The sequence below is a fragment of the Culex pipiens genome, chromosome 3 (genome assembly GCF_016801865.2).
Source record: "Culex pipiens pallens isolate TS chromosome 3, TS_CPP_V2, whole genome shotgun sequence".
NCBI classification, from domain to species: domain Eukaryota; kingdom Metazoa; phylum Arthropoda; class Insecta; order Diptera; family Culicidae; genus Culex; species Culex pipiens.
In genome coordinates, this window is record NC_068939.1 from 65840802 (window position 1) to 65858187 (window position 17386).

Consider the following 17386-nt stretch of genomic DNA (forward strand, 5'->3'; position numbering starts at 1 on the left):
GCGCTGGCTGTTGTTTGCCACATGTAGTTCAGAGATTTTCGCCAGACGTGTCATAGATCACGGTCAAAACCTGTCGCGGTATTTGGACGTTGGGGTTGGTAATCGAAACCCGAATTATTACTAGATTTTTAGAGGAGCTGCATGAATTACCTTTTTGCCTTTCTTACACAAGAAAGAAAGAGATAGGTTTTACTTTATGGCTGGACATCATTTTTATGTTCGTAAATATGACGATTCAGCATGAATTTTAATCGGAAAAATCGCTAAAAAATCACACTGCATCGATTTTCGACGCTCTATCGATTCATTCGTGGAGTTAGAGCCGTTTGATTAACCTACCATAAAAAAAAATCCCTAAAAAAAGGTAAAAGCCCACCTGGTGACCTTCGCCAACATTTATCGTTTCTAATTTTATCCGAAATTTCTTTTTACATTCATAGTGCAGACCATGAGTGAGCAGCTGAAACAAGTTAGACATCTATCGGCAATCCCGATAATTTTATAGAACGATTTACTTTTTGCCTTTCGTACTAAAGAAAGGTACAGCTTTTACTGTATGGCTGGACAGGACATCATTTTCATCTTTGCAAATATGATGATTCAGCATGAATTTTAATCGGAATAATTACTAAAAAATCACACAGCATCGATTTTCGACGCTTTGTCGCCAAGTCGACAAGTTGTCAAGTTGAGCTTTGAATACTGGCGCGAGAATGCTGACGCATATATTTTGTGGCTCGAGATTTACTCGTTTGTAGTAGCTTATCTACCGATGTTTCCTACAACATGTAAGATATCGTAGCTTTTCGGTTTTTTTTTTGCCCTGTCCGTTTTTGCATAACTGTCCAATGTTTATGCAAAAACTTTTGTGACATAGGATATTCATCCAGCAACAAACAATTTGTTTCCCGTGTGCTCCTAAAATCGCCTTTAAGTAGGCTTCATTTTGTCGCGATTTCGTAAGTTTATTTAATAGAGTTCATTGGATTCCAATAGGAGCTTTCTAAGCTTTTCATCGTTTATATCGTTTTCAAAGTTTTCAATGCTCGCGATGCCAATGGCTATCTACCTAAGGAATCGCGATTGAGTGTGTAGTGGTAGGGTCTCTCACTTTTGTAGATGCTGAATGGCAAGCTTTCTTGTACTGTGCGGCACACGTGGTTCACTTGTACCTCGGTTTGGCTTTGCGCCTGCTTTGTTCGGTTTATGGGCTCGTACACCCAAAGTTACAGAACTGCCCACCATTGAAAAAACGGCTAATATCCACTTTTGGCAAAAACGAGATATTAGCACCAGGTGGTAGAGGACGTTCCAACGCATCTTCTGGAACTTGAATTTTACTGAAATAGTGTCTAGACTTGGCTGCCGATGCGAAAAACCAAACGGCTAATATGCCACTCTTATGGGAAATTACCTTGACGGAGATTTTGTGTCAAACACTAAAACGCGTTTTTCTCGGAATACTTGATTTGGCATAATAGCCGAATTTTCAATTATGGGCAGAGAACGAGGGGATAGTCCTCACAAAAAGAAACGTAAGGAAAGTGCTATTTTGCGAGAGTATAGTTCTCTCGCGTGTTCATTCGTTCATTGGAACAGTTCATCCTATTGAGTGGCTTATATGGACAAATGACCGCCATTTAGTCACCGAACCATGGTGGCCCATACAGCAAAGGCACGGTTCAATATGCCAAAGGTTTTGGGTTCGAGTCTCGGTACCGGTATTTTTTTTTTGATAGATGAACTTTTTTTTGGAGATGAACCCATGAGTAAAGTGCTCTCGATAATTTCGGGATTTATCCTCTCAGTCCGCACACAGTACCATTTTACTCGTGCTCTTTGTATGCCGATGTCCAGTTCTGGGTGTACCAAAACTAGAAAACCAAAATCGCGGTGTGCGTCGTCACTGGCGCATGGGAAGCTTACTGTGCTCGCGTTTGACATAAACGCTTGTTTGATTAAGAATTTGTACGATTAAACATATTCTTTTGGTGAAATTGTTTTTTTCAAAAACGTACCATGGGAATTGAACACTTGGTTCGTGGTTTTTATTTTCATGAACGTATGTTCACGATTTTAGGAACTCTTTTTTCCCCGTGTAGGGTCTCAAAAACACTTCTTTTTGAAATAGAATTCACACAATCTTTTACAAAAAAAAATCAAACTCCAAATTAAATATTTCTTGAACAATGAAAGGTCGTCAATTTGAGATATTTTTCAAATATTTACATATCTCTTCGGTATGGCAAAAATCCTTTCTGACTAAATCTTTCCATTTTCAAGCAGATTCTCATTTTTTTAATTGCATTTTTGTTGCTTTTTTTGTTTCAATTAAATTCAACTACACTTTTATTCAGATCAAACCAAAAATCGTAGCACAAATCAAACCGCTGCGCGACCACCTGACAGGCATGATCGCGTGACTGCTGCTGGCACTGCCGACCTTCGAAACACTTTAAGGTATTCTAAGAATTGAACTAAATAAGCTCGTTAGGAAGAAAAATGCCATCGCTGGCAACCGCAGCCCGTCGACCGGCAACCACAGCAACCAGTTGCCGACAGCATTCATTGGCCGTACGCAGAACGCAGTATACGCACCCAACGCAGAGATCCGCGGCCAAATCAATTGATTTAAATAAATTAATTGGAACTTGCATCACTCTCCGGCATCGGGCCAAAGGAGGTGAAAACGTCATAAAAGGTAAATTATGTAAATTAAGCTCGGGTAAGGTGAGAACCATGGCGTCAACGTTATGATCACTTGTCGTAGTTGCTTGTTTTCACATTTAAAAAAAAACAAATTAGAACAAGAACTTTTGTGGTTAAAGACTATAATGTTACTATTCTACAAATCTCTACCCAAACAAAGAATTGGACAAGATAGCATACCCGCAGCGATGTGTCGTTCCTCGAATCGTCTGCGTACCGCGCAGAGTCGGCGCTCTGGAACTAAACGAGACACGGCTGACGCCATGTTTTACGGCTTTTTAAACACTTTGCTCTACAACTTCATTAAAAGTTGGTGAAAAGCAGCTCTCTGCCGTACTTCCATCAGCCTCCTGTTGGTACGCAACTAATTAGGTTTATGAGAAAAATATTGGAAAAAAATATTGCAGAAAATATTAAAGTTATTATAAACATGCTTCTTTTAAAATGTGTTTTTTTAATCAATTGCTTGAATGTTTTGTCAATAAGAACGACTCATACAAGTATCCCCAATATCGTTATCGACCTCAACGACCTTCCACATGAGATCCAGAGATAGTTTTACAATGCAGAGAAAAACAACAACAACAAAAACCTTGCCGAAGGCAGTACAAAAGAAACAACCTTCAATTCGATACCAATAAAAAGCACGTTAAGGAAATTTATTCACATCCGTGAACATACAAGAGCAAAACAATAACAATAAAATTGGCGCAGGTTAGCAATTTACGGCAACATGATATGCGTCCTTTTTATAGCCCCACCAGCAGTAAGGAGATATAGACATCATGTTTAATTTTACGCCAATTTCCACGAGTATTGGTATTTGTTTTGGTATCTGTGAAAATTAGTTATTAAAAGCTATGAGTCATCTTTAATATAACTTTATCAATAGTAACAAAATAAGTGGGTGAATGAGTGAATTATTCCTTGAGTGAACAATAAGCGAATGAGTGAGTAAATGAGTGAGTAAATGAGTGAGTGAATAAGTAAGTGAATAAGTAAGTGAATGAGTGAGTAAACGAGTGAGTGAGTGAGCGAGTGAGTAAATGGGTGGGTTAGTCAGTGAGTAAGCCAGTGAGTTATTCAGCGATTAAACCAGTGAGTCAATGAGTGAATAAGTTATCGAGCAAGTGAGTTTATGAGAAGGAAAAACAACAAGTAATCACGAAAAGTTATAGAATAATTACCTAGGGCCAAAACCAAACCTTTTACCTTGATATATTTTTCATTCGCCCATAACTCACCAACATTTATAGTACGATACGGTGGTGCGTACGTTCAAACGATCGGAACCAGACAGGTACAACTCCACACACGAATGTTGTCCGATTTCAAGGAAACGATCCAGCCAGGGTGTATAATCTAGAACACCAGACCAGCCTGCAGCGCTGCAATGAGATCATTTATGGCCATGCTCAGGATCAATCAACTTTTACAACGCCAAGGCTCTCAAGGTGGTTTACCGAAAAGGTTCAACTCTCCCTGCAGTCTTATACTTAGCTATATACTGCAACGATGAGTCATCGAATCCTGGTGGAGTTTGCACTGCAAAAAAAATAAGTTTCTTTCGCATGTGTCAAAATATGTCAATCGTAATAGACTTTCAATCATCAAGTTTGGCCTAAAGTTCATGTTCGGTCTACTAATTCGCACCAAATTCTCACTCACGGAGAACCGGTACGTGAGCCGATCGGCTATCGCGGAAATCCGTAAAACCGGCATTCAAAGGCTAAGCCATGGCAGTTCCAAGGTTCACGGCCGGATATTCCCGATATGGATTCCTATATAGCTTCTTGCGCTCTAGTTAGGCTCAAGTTTCACTTCAAACCCAAGCAGTAGGTCATCGTCTCGAGGGTTAGTTCGACTACACAGCACTCTCAAGGAGTCGTCGAAGTCGTCGTCGTGACTTTGTTGTTTTAAAGTCATTTATCTCCGATTGTTCCAACGCCGCTGCCGCAGCCAAATTGTCAAGTCGCGCTAAGCTCAAGTTTAGTCCTTCGACATTTTTGTCTTTCGGTATACAAATCTGTTTGACATTGAGTCGCCTTCACGTGCAACCTGCAAGGCGGTCAGAACGGGTTCACACTGCACGTGCCTATAAATATTCCCAGTCAAGTTTTATTTTTCTTTCTAATTGAATAAACACGTTCTAACATGTCGTAGAATGCAAGTTATGACAATTTAAGTCGGCAATTATGTTGAGCAGGTGTGAAAATGATGCATGCCGGCAAAGTCAGCGTTATCGTTTAAGAACGGAAACGTAAATTATCGGCTTCAAAGATAATTATTTCCGATTGGAAATAATTGAAAAATCGCAAACCAACCGCACCATATATTCATAGTTTAAGATAAACTTTTCGCTTAATTTGCTTAAACTAGTTGCAGCCCACACATAAAATGTTACGTGACCAAACCAATATCCAGTTTTATTTTACAAAAAAAAATGCAATTTAAGATAAACTGCAAAGCTACTTCTGCAGCCGCCGTATCGGGCAATTCATTCGCGAGTTTTAACGCCCTGAGCTTGGAACTAGGCGTCAACTAGAGCGGTTGGTCACCGTCATGCACCAATGCGTAACTGATTTTAATTAAACCCGAGCAGACGGAAATAACTTGGGAAGGTCAGTTTTTGATATTGTGAGAAGATCAAAATCCGTTATTGGGATGATCGGATTAGTTGTTAAAATAACAAATTTCCATAACAAAGATTTGTTCGAAAAATAACTCAAATTGTTATTGCTCCGTTATTTCAATAACATACTAATAACATAGAATCCAGAACAATAGAATAACAAGGTTAGTTATTCTGAGCGATGGATGGGGAGCACTCAAATAACAAAAACTGTTATTAATATGGATTGATTGCATAACAAAAAGTGTTATTATTTTATCACATGGAAAGCTCCGAACAAAAGTTTGTAACAGAAAAATAACATAATTAATTAAGCATTACTTTGTAACTCAGGCTGTTACAAATATGGGTCATATAAGAGTTGTAATAAAAGAAAAGATTTAATATTTTAAATAATTAAATAAATTTAAAAACTTTTTTACGCCAAAACCCTCAAATAACAACCAGGATTTGCATTTCCACCCCAGGACGCAAATTAAACTAGAATGACTTACCGGAAATTTTATAACAAATCATCAGGTTAAAGTCTCCTTAGTCATAGGCTTTTCATGTTTCGTTATGCTGACTTCTCTCTGACTACGCTTTTTTAGCATTGTCGACATCAACATTGCATCGTTTTCTCTCGCTCAGATTGCTCCAGTTCTCCGATGCAAACACCTTACTTTTTAGAGGTTTTTTTTGTAGTTGTTGATTATAGTTGAGGTTCAACCTTAAAAATAGAAAGTTACCACAAAGTGTCTCATTCTTTCGGGTAAAGTTAATAAAACACTTATCTGAAGCTGGTCGTTTCCAGTGATATTAATCGCCACAGAGACAATTTCTTATTGTAAGCGATGTGTACTGTTGGTAGTACTTCGATGAGCACTCGTCTGAAAAAGAAAAAAAATCATTATCTAAAAAAAACAATCGACAGATCTCTAATCTATAACGCACGTAATAAAAAAAATTGGTTCTATACTCAGTTGAGTGTTATTTCATTGATACGTCGAAATCTGTAGACAAATAAGCAAAGCTTAAATTCATTATCTAAAAACAACAATGTTTTAAGTGACTTCACAAAGTTGGTCGCCTTTCTGTACTTTTTTGTAATAAGGTCCAATAAACAAATGTTGATATTACCCAGCCACGAAATATTCTAGCAGAGCTGGTTCTGCCAGAATCCTGCTAGAACGGTGGAACATTTCTGCTAGAATCCTGCTAGTACGTCGTGTTTGGGTAAGTGTTTCCCTTAACTTTGAATGACAGTGACATAAGGTATCATATACTCAATGTTTACATTTCTAGAGTTTTAAGACTTGAATTTTAACTTAAGTTCCAACAAAATATACTCTAATAGACTTTTTTGCATTGCATAATCACCTTTTTAAAAAAAAAATACACTAGAACTTATCTGATCTGGTTTCCAAAATTTGCTAATACTTAAACGCCCTTTTTCTTGTTGGTCCAGAAATTTTGCTGCAGAGACTTGTAGACACAACCCCGGAAAATCCTCTGTAACAAAAAGAGAGATCAAGAGAAGCCAGAAATTATTCGAGCAAAACAATGTAAATTAACCAACGAGAGTTTGTCAACAAAGAGTGTATCCTGCTCACCCCAAAGTAAACATCCACTGACGTGAGCAAGATACACTCTTTGTTTACATACTTTCATTGGCCCAAACATTGCTTTGCTTGAATTACACAGATTTCAAAACAAATCCGCCGACACTTACCTTGCACTATTGAAACTGTCTTTTGTCAAAGCGGTGGGGCACGAACAGGGCAGGTTCAACTCGACGAAACCTTTCGGGGTTGACTGCCGCATTACGAAATCCTTCTTCCGTCTCCAGCTTGTGATCGTTCCAGCACAGCGGAATACGAAGAACTGCAGCTGGAAACTGGGAAGGAATCTTGCGCTGGCCACAAATTTGCTGCCATTCTACAAACAAACACACAAACACGGGACGAAAACAAAACACTTTTTTCACTTGAGCGTCGCGTCACTGACTGAACTGACACAAACCACCAGCACCACCCACCGCAACGAAACAAACAATCAAAACAAAAGCGCAACTCCAGCGCCTGCTGCGACCGACGGACCGCACAATGTTTTGACAGGGGAGGGAGCGTCCACAAATGACGTATGCGTTTTAAGTTTTAAGTTTATGTAAAAATTTAATATTTTTTTCCTTAACTGTTTTTAATTTAATTTCTAATTGCTCACACGATTAACTCATGACATGTACAGTTATTTCGAAATTTAAAAAATAGTGCGTCTCGCGTACCCCAATACACGTTTAAAGTGTAAATAGGATGATCCGAATGTTTAAATTGTGTGCATCGGAAGTTATCAAAACTGCTGAATAAGTTTTGCTCGCAAATTTCATTTTAGTAATGCTTGTTTATCAGAAAACAATATTATTGCTAGAATGATACGTCATTTTCGACAGAACCTACCGGTCGACCAGTGCAATATCGCATGCAAGTAACATAAGTTGCATACTACCAAGGTAGCGTTCTTTTATTACGTAACGCGGCAACAGGACCAAACAATAATATTAACAACATCAACAACAACGGGCGGACAGTCGGCCAAACGAGCAGTGGCGTTTTCAGTCGTGGTTTAAGTGGTTGAGTGAAATCAAAAGTTGCAAAAAATGCTGAACCGGGGCCGGAAAAGGCGGAACTTTTCTCCAGGAGTTGCGCCAGCTGTCGAGCCGCTTGACGACCTCAGGTACAAGGAAATCAAACGGTGCGCCCTGCAGATGTACCGTGAACAGATAATGCTACCGTTCCTCTCAGTGACATTGTTCAACGTAGATTTGTCGTACTTCAAGATTCCAGTTGGGAGTTGAACCTGGACCGATTTCTAGTAGTTCTTTGGTAAATTGTAGTGTTTTCGTTCAACTTTTCAAATTACTATTGAAAATTATCATTTTCAGAGACGTTCGAGTTAATTTCGCGTTCAACGCAGATTCCTTCTTCTTCCTCAACGGTACCAACCTTCAATTTTTGTTTCATTCAGACCACGGCACTCTCGATCGTCGGCTGTCTCGACATTAACCCGGTGACTAACGCTCGAGACACGGGCATGGACACGTAAGAGATGTTTGGTTCGGTAAGTGTAAATCCTCCTCGTGACGCTCCAGAAATGTTCATGACAAAACCTCGATTCTTTCAGGATGATGGCGTGGCATTCTTGTTGACCTAAGTCAACTGTTGCAGCAGCTGTTTCGAAAGTAGGACGGCGTATCACACGTGGCCTGCTTTACTTTCCATAAGTCGCCACCGACGACGACAACAACTGCGTGTGCTCATTAGCAAACACTCCCAGTCAACTCAATCGGAATTCTGAAACGGAATTCAATTCGAATCGTTTACGTATTCCGTTTCAAACGCAACAACCGGTACGTACACGGAATCGGTTCAGAAATCGATTCAGATTTCCGATTGAGTTGATTGGGTAGCTGCAGTTGTTCTTTCGGAAGTGCTAAGTTCATACCGATGCTTCTTAATTTAGGGCTCAATCAATTTGAAACATTTATCAATCCTACGTAAACCTAGAGGAGCAAAACGCAGTTTGAAAATAAAATAATGCACTAAAGTATGCTTTATTTGTTATTGAAGATAAAAATAATATGCTGAATATAATAATTTTGTTGTTTTTGTGCTAAGTAATTCGAAAAATCTGCAGCTGTACTCATACATATCGGTTTCATTCATAATTTTCTGAAAATCAACCCCGGAAGTACCGCTTGGAAGTCTTGTCCAGTATTCGTCGAACGACTGCAAGCAAAGTGGAAATGACAAGAACCGAGTCAATAAAAAGGAATTTTCTTTAGTACGAACATTAGAAAAAACGGGAACTAGAACTGAACTGCAACTCGACCAATCGGTCGGTGCATAAGAAACGTCTAATGCGAAGTGATTTCAAGTGAAAATTTTCAGTGATATTTAAAAAAAAACCTAATAAATATCATAAATAATTGTCGAATAAAAATTGAAATAATTTTTTTTTTGCTCAGCCCAAACAAAAAAAAACAGAGAAAATAATTTCTGATTTAAACAACATTAACATAAAAGTTACAGATTATGATTAATGCTCAATTTTTTAATGGCATTTAACAGATACTGATATTACATATTTTGTTACAAAAAAAAAAAAGTACTATTTTCCTGTTACCGTACCGTTACGACACCCTGCTCGGGATGCGACCTCGCTTATGAAAAACATAACTTAAACTGTTATTATCGTCTTATTCATCATTCCTAATGGAATATCAAATCAATAACAGTTCCTGTTATTATACAATAAAATGGGAAAACATAACTTAAACTGTTATTATCATCTTATTTCACATTTCCAATGGAATATCAAACCAATAACAGTTCCTGTTATTATGGAATTAAATAGAAACACATAACTTAAACTGTTATTATTATCTTATTCCACATTTCCAACTGAATATCATCTCAATAACATTGTTTGTTAAAATAACAGAAACTGTTATTATTTTTTCTTCCAAAATTTATTTTCAAGAATATTCCATAACAATTTCCGTTATTTTAACAAAATTTGTTATTGAAAAGACATGAATTTTGTTATTACCGTCTGCCCGGGAACCCACCTTATGCGTGTTGTACTTATTGCCCTCGAACTAAACAAATTGACAAAAAATAATAATTATTATTTTTTGCCTCCCAGCCACACCCAAGTATTTAAAAAAAACCTTTTCAAAAGTCTGGCAGGATTTTGAAACATTAAACTTTTTTTCTTAAAATCCTATCCATTACTGAAATAAAAAAAATTGTACCAAATTCCTTTATTCTAGGAATTTTGCCTCTTTTCCTTATTTAGTAATCGGGTATTTTCGATTACTTACTTTTATTTTTTCCAGTGAAGATAGCCAAAATCTGTTGAAATGGCGAATATATACGAAAATTGCCATTGTTTGGACCACTCTAACACGGCGTTGGTCACCCTAATGGCCAAACAAAAAATACTGGTCCTATTTTTTCGTAATATAAAGAATATAAAGACATATCTCGGGATCCTCTTAATGAACACCTCCCCTTTTTTGAGTATGTTAAGTAAAATTGTCAAAGGAATCCGATAAAATAAATTCAGACATAGGCTCTTTGGTCCAGACACCGTCAAAACGGCATTTTATTCGTCCTTTTCAAAAATGTTAACTCAACCAATCAAGATAATTCTTCTTTTCAGTGATTTTTTAGGATGTCTAGATGATTCTAGAACTTTGTAGAATTTGATTTGATCAAATCTGTAATTTTTGCGATCAAAAACATCGTTCCAACTTTTTTTTTCGCTTGCAAAAAAAATTCGCAGAAAATTCCACGGAGACAGTCGTTTTAAAAAAGGAGGAACGATGTTTTCGGTCACAAAAATTACAGATTTGATCAAATTAAATTCTGCAAAGTTCTAGAATCATCTAGACATCCTAACAAATCACTGAAAAGAAGAATTATCTTGATTGGTTGAGTTATGCCCGAGAATCATTGAGTTGAAGTTACCGTTCCAACTGTTTTGGAGCCTTGGGCGTTGGAATGTTAATCTTTTGAATCAGGCGCAAACTGATTCATTTATTTAAAAGTTAAATTAAAAATTCGTATTTTTTAAGTGCACTCATTTTTCCCAAATTACCCCCTGACCTACAACATTGCTGAATACCCTAAAATCATCAGAAATCCTATTTTATATACAGCAATTCCATTTGAAAAGAGCCTAAAGCGAAAAAAGTTCTCCGATCGGACTCAATTTTTTCTGGAGGCTGTTAACTACCGTTTAGACAACATTCTTTACTGTGATATAACAAAACTTATTGAATAGTATGAAATCCTGTCAAACTTTTCATCATCGCTAATTTAATATTGTTTACATAATTTTGATTTACTTATTCTAATCGAAATACACATACTAATTATTTTGCATTAAATTGTGTTTGTTTTGTAGTAAAAATTCACAGTTTTTCATAAAATGTGGTCGCAATAATATGAAATTCACTGAGCCAAAATATGAAATTTTTTAAACAGCATTTTTCTTCACATTTGAAACCTGATTTTTTTTTTCAATCAAAATAGTTATGATGTTCAGAGAAGTCTGTTCAACCAACCATATAGGTATTTGGGTGGATAAAGCACAGTTATTAAGTTAATTTATAGCACTGACCGTCTTACCCCACATGGGTGGCCGTCTTTCCCCGCGAGTTTCGTATATATACGATTTCAATTATTATTTTTTTAAATTGCTGAAAAATATTGAAAATTGGTTTTTAGACCAACTAATGTATGTCATTTCTATAATGGATTAGTAGTAGAACAATATGTACGTAATTTGAGATCAAAATAATCTGTTGTGTAAATTTTATTAGAATTCTCCCTTAGGGTGGCCGCGTATTGCCCCCATCTCCCCTAAGACATGTTTTTCAGTGTATTTTAACCGAAACCGTGGAAAGATTGAAATTTGGTGTCAAAGGGACTTGAGATGCTCAATTGGATGGCGTACCTATTCAAAATTCAGAAAAAGTTTCTGTTTATGTTTTAAAAATCGCTGCAATTTCCCGTTACTTATGTTCAAAAATCGTAAGAAATGTAATGTTATGGGAAATTCACTGTACTTTTCGTTTCAAAGAAACCGAAAAATCCCTTTAAATTAAAAAAAAGATGTTTTTATGATTGGACCTCTGGTTGCTGAGGTTCTGCCGCAAAAAAAAGAAAGAAAAAAATAAGGTTTTTTGGTTACCACCCAAAACAAATTTAAACTTTCAAGTCGTCATTCAACAACTATTGATCAAATTTTGAGTGTCAACAAAACTTTCAAACTCATTACATAATGATTTTTTGGCTTGAAAGCAGTATACAAATTTCATTGGTTCATTGGTAATTAATGATAATTATGATTATTAACCAACATTTTATGCCTTTTGAAAAATAAGTTAATTTCAAAATAATATTTTCATTTGTAAATTACCATACGCCTTCATTAGTATGTGGAAACAACCTTTACTTTTAAAAACCTCATTGTTTTAAATATCGGATTATAATTTGGAACTGTTTACCAACATTCTACATAGTTATCTCCGATGGGGAATCATGTTTTATAAAATTTGCTCTAGCAGTGCGACGCTGTACACTTTAACTGTTCAACCTAGAACGCAGAATTGTGGTAACAACGCAGTGCACATTTTCTGTGACCAACACATTCCCAGTGTCCACCCATGACTGACCGCACCGGACTGTGCAAATCGGATAAAACTTCTCGCCAGCGTTGTGCGTTGAAATGCATCGATCGAGTTCAACACAAGCTAACACGTTTTTGGCTTTGGTCGCGTTCGTCGCCTGCTGCTCTCGTTCAAGTCACCACGGTGCGTCAACTAGATCATCGAGTTTAGGTCTGCCTGATCTACTCTAGTCGTCGTCGTCGTCGTCGTCTGTCCTCAGCAGCGCCTTTCACTTTTAATCTCTGTTCGTTCTGTCCTGCTCTGCTCGGTCAATCCCGGCCATGGCGCGAGAGTTCAGAAACGCAATGCAAGTGTTCTCTGTGGTCAGCACCACCGCCGCCGGTTACCACAGGCCCAACCCAGGTCAGACCTGCTGCGTGTGCCCAAGTTGGAGTTCTATAATCACACATAAAAATATTGCTTTTCAGATTAGCTTGAACGATAGATTTGTTTCTTGCGCAAAATCGACCGGCTGCGAAACATGTGTTATCGGAAATTCCTAATGTCCCAGCCATTAGCCACTTTCAGGTTGTCCACCAAGTCCTTCCATCAGACATCAACTCTCGCACTCTCGAGAGGTTGACATTCCTCAGCAGCAGCAGCAGCAGCTGTGGAAGTACCTACTGCGGCTTGAGTAGAACAAATTGGAGCACAAATTTGACCCATTCCATTGCGTCTGAAACACGCGCCCTGGGGTCTCGTGACAGCATTTTCTTGCACAACAACGCATGCCAAGAAACGACGGCCGATTAAGATATTCAAGTTCTGTCCACCGCCGCGGCGAGATCGAAAGTGATCCGCCCAGCACCTTCACCACTTCCTACGAGAAAAAAAGGACCCCGCGGGTGCACCGAATGCGTCTCATGTCGACGTCGTCGTGCTATCTTGTCGCACCCGCCATTTTGGCGTTCCGAGAAAAACGCGTTTTAATGTTTGACCTTGAATATTCTAAAACGAGAGCACGCAATGTAAACAATAGCAAACACGTTTTGTTTGGCTCATCCTTCTGTGCATTGTCCCAAAGTTTGGTTGAAGTTGGTTGCTGGAGTCCCGAGTTATAATTACAAATGTTTACGGTAGTCTAGCTTGTACGTGCGACAAACGCATCCCGACTTTCCTGGCCTGAAATCCCTTTGGCCTTTTGTCGCACTTACATCAATTTTCATGGAGTGAAAAGATAGCACGACAAGATTGAAACTACTTTCATAAGTAAAGTGACAAAAATGCAAGGAGTTTTTTCGGTTTTTGTTGCATATCTCAGGATTGAAATCGAGTTTTGGGAATCTTTGAAGGTCAAAAGGTGAGGCATTGTGAGCTGCACAAAATAGCGTTCTTAACTCAATTTGGCCCAAAATGCACGTACGACAAGTTAGCACGATGGCGACGATGTGTAGAATGACCAGCTAAGGCTGCTGGCAGGAATTGGGGGTTGTCTTGAAAGAACGAAGATCAGGGTGATTCGATTTTTGTGAAACATTGGCATCGCAGCTAAGTCGGAGAAGTGACTCCTATTTTTTTATACATCGAAAAAAAATTCGTATTTTACAACCACCCTAAACGCCCATACCTAAAACCCATTATCGAAATCAGCTTTGGGCGAAAATCTTACACTGCGTATCTACGCTGACTAAACATTGCATCAGCGGCAGCCGCGGCTTAAAAGTTTCGATTGGATTGCGCGTTCTTACCACGCGGTGGCGGCGGCAGATCTCGCCCAGGCAGATTAGATTACGACTCGATAGTGTACCGTTTGGACACCTTCTCCGTGGCCACCGTGGGCTGCGTGTGTGTCCCAGGCCACGGCCCCGGCGGCGGTCCCGGCCACAGCCAATAAAACCATATCATTACTGATTATGACATGATAATTTATGTCTTTGGTCAATTTTGAAATTATTTGGCGTTAGGCGTTTTTTTTTTCTTGTGCGGTTTCGCACGCGCGTTGAGCCGACTAGCTTTAGGCAGGGATCTTTCCGAAAGGTGAATGTGGTGCGTGTGGAGAATTGCTCGGTGCTGGTGGCCAAAGCTGTTGGCCAGTGAAAAAGACGTTATGTTTGTTTTTTTTTTCCGTTGACTGTTATTTTGCTACTGTGCGGCGATTTAAACGTTTCGTGATGGTGGCCATTTGTTAGCTGAGAGCTGAATTGTCATCAAATTTTAAGCTTTTTGTTGACGAAACAATCATGAAGCATACTTTTCTTTCCATTGATTGAAATGAAAATGCACTGAAAAAAACAATTCTCGAAATCGTTAATTAAATTCACGAATGCGAGAACCACGAATAGTGCGTCCATCCCGGGAATTCCCGGGACAAAAATTCCGGGATTTTTCCAAAACCGGGAATTCCCGAATCCCGGGATTTTTTATAATTTGTCCCGGGAATTCCTGAAATAGAAAAAAAAACAAATTTTGGCCCGGAAATATATATATATTTTTTTTTTGCAGAAATACATTAATAGTTGAATACAAAATAATCGATTAGAATTTAAAAGCATTAAAATTTGTATTCGGCATATATCAGCAGTAATTTGGATTATTAGTGAAAGTTGTTAAATTTGAGTTTACAGATTCTCAAAATTCCCAGTGCTTTAAATATTTTTTATTTATCTCTCTATATTTTTAAAAGACTGGTTATTACATTTATGAATATTAATAATATAAAAAAATGGAAAAAAATATTAAACTATTCAGACTTAAGTCCCGGTTTTCCCCAGTTGACCAAAGCAGAATAAAAAACAAAAAAAAATATATTTTTAATTTGTTTTAAGGGGATACATACAAAAATGAAAAAAAAAACTTATTACCAAAAATTTATTAAATCCACTTCAAAGATGATCACTCCTGAAAGTTTCATGAAGATATTTCATTATTAAGCTGAGTAAGAGACAATTTAAGCACAAAATTTTGCCATGCGCAAAGCAGACTGTCAAACTTTCTAATCTAATCTAATCTAATCAAACACAAGCGCAGCCAGTCCGAAGAAAGCATCCTGGAAGATCTTGAAGTTAGATTACGCCCCAAGTTCTTTCTTGTCATTATTGATGATTGTAGTAATTTCGAGATCACCCGAAATGTATTACACTCATTAAAGCGGCCAGGCCTACTGCGTTGCATTAGCCGCAGAGAGGATTCTGTAAATGGATCACATTTTACAGGATCTACAGGGGAGGAAGGTTATACCGTACCAAACGCTCCGAATCAGTTATGATGTGGTGTGTCATGAGTGAGTGTTGTTGTAAATGTCTATGTTTTATGTCATTTGATTATTGGGGATATGGAAGCAAATGGGAGATGAGGGATAGGATAATGATGGTATAGGTGTTGAAGGAGTTTATATAGTAAATGAATAAATGAATATATCATATAGTAAATGAATAAATAAGTATAAACATATAAGCAAATTTAAAGGTGAGTCCAAGAAGCTGTGAAATAATGAATGAGAATTTATATAATAGACGATCCAGATGGTACCAAAGCTGTTAAGGAATGCAAAGCAAACTGTCAAACTTTGTGAACATTTTTTCTCAAGATAGGATGGACCAAATTGGCTGAAACTCTCTAGCTTTTATATGAAAATCATAAAAATATTTTTATATCATTTAAAAATAAACTTTTTTGAATATCGGCATTCGTCAGGCACACGGAACCAGTTTAACGAGTGTGCATCAAAATTATGAGCCGATTTGGTCAAAGCAGTGTTGAGATATCGTGGCACCCATTTTTTTAAACTGCCAACTTCAAATTATTATATATCTCGACAATGGTACAACCAAAAGTTTTCAAATTTATTTTGTTGATAGATGAAACTATATATTTTAATCCCTTGAAAATAGATTTTAAAAAGTTTAAATGTGTACTTATACCAACCTCTGACATTTATGCCGATTTACATTTATAAGGGTTACATAAAGCTATTTAAAAGCTGTCGTCTATGTTTAGATTGAAGTGTAGATTATCACCAATTAATATAATTGAGCTGATTTTATGCTTGAAAACAAAACAAATATAATGAAAATATAGATTTTATGACTGTTAAAAAAATCCCGGGATTTCGAAAATATTTTTCCCGTTTCCCGGGAAATTCAAAACCCGGGAAAATTGGACGCCCTGACCACGAAGCAATATATTCACGTTTTTAGTGCAAATGCACCATAATCATAAATAAATTCCTTCGTGGTTCTCACATTCGTGAACTAAATTCCCGATTACGAGAATTGATTTTTTTCTGTGTGGTGGTGTAGTGATAATCGTGGTTATCCTCAACTTTGGTTCATTCCCAGTCGAGCTCGATCAGCTTTTTTTTGTATTTTTTACCAGCATGTTTGATCAAGCCTTACGTCAGATAGTGAGATAGGTCATTAGGTCGTTCCAAGTGAGCAATTCTCTACCATAACCGGACATGGATTTTATTTTTACCTTTTGTTTTGGCTAAAACTTTGGGGGACCTTCCCTATGACCAAAAACCATAAATTTTGGCAGCTGCCCATACAAAAATGGTACATAAATTTTCGAAAATCTGTAACTTTTGAATTTTCTGATCATTTTTTCGGAAAAGTTGCAGCTAATTAGAAAAATAGGTACATGAAAAAATACGAATTTTTGAATTAATTTTTGTCACAATAACTCAATTATTTATTTGTTTTAAGGGATAAAAATCCGCAACTTTTGAGCCAAAAAAAAGCCTAAAAAATATTTTTATGATCAGCGGCAGTATCTGGCAGGTTTATTTATTTTAGAAAAAAAAAATCCCCACATACGGGAAATATACCCATTTTAAACCTAATATGCGGTCATGTTTGAATGATGCTGGATAATCTGGAGTGTTCTTTGAA

At 37.4% G+C, this 17386-nt stretch overlaps 1 long non-coding RNA gene across 1 annotated transcript; it reads left to right on the plus strand.

Annotated features, from left to right (window-relative positions):
- Positions 1-7871: 7871 nt before the first annotated feature.
- On the plus strand, positions 7872-9217 carry LOC120421670 (uncharacterized). Its single transcript, XR_005606007.2, has 3 exons — positions 7872-8202; positions 8262-8437; positions 8501-9217. It is a non-coding gene; the product is annotated as an uncharacterized LOC120421670 (long non-coding RNA).
- The last annotated feature ends 8169 nt before the right edge of the window (positions 9218-17386 follow it).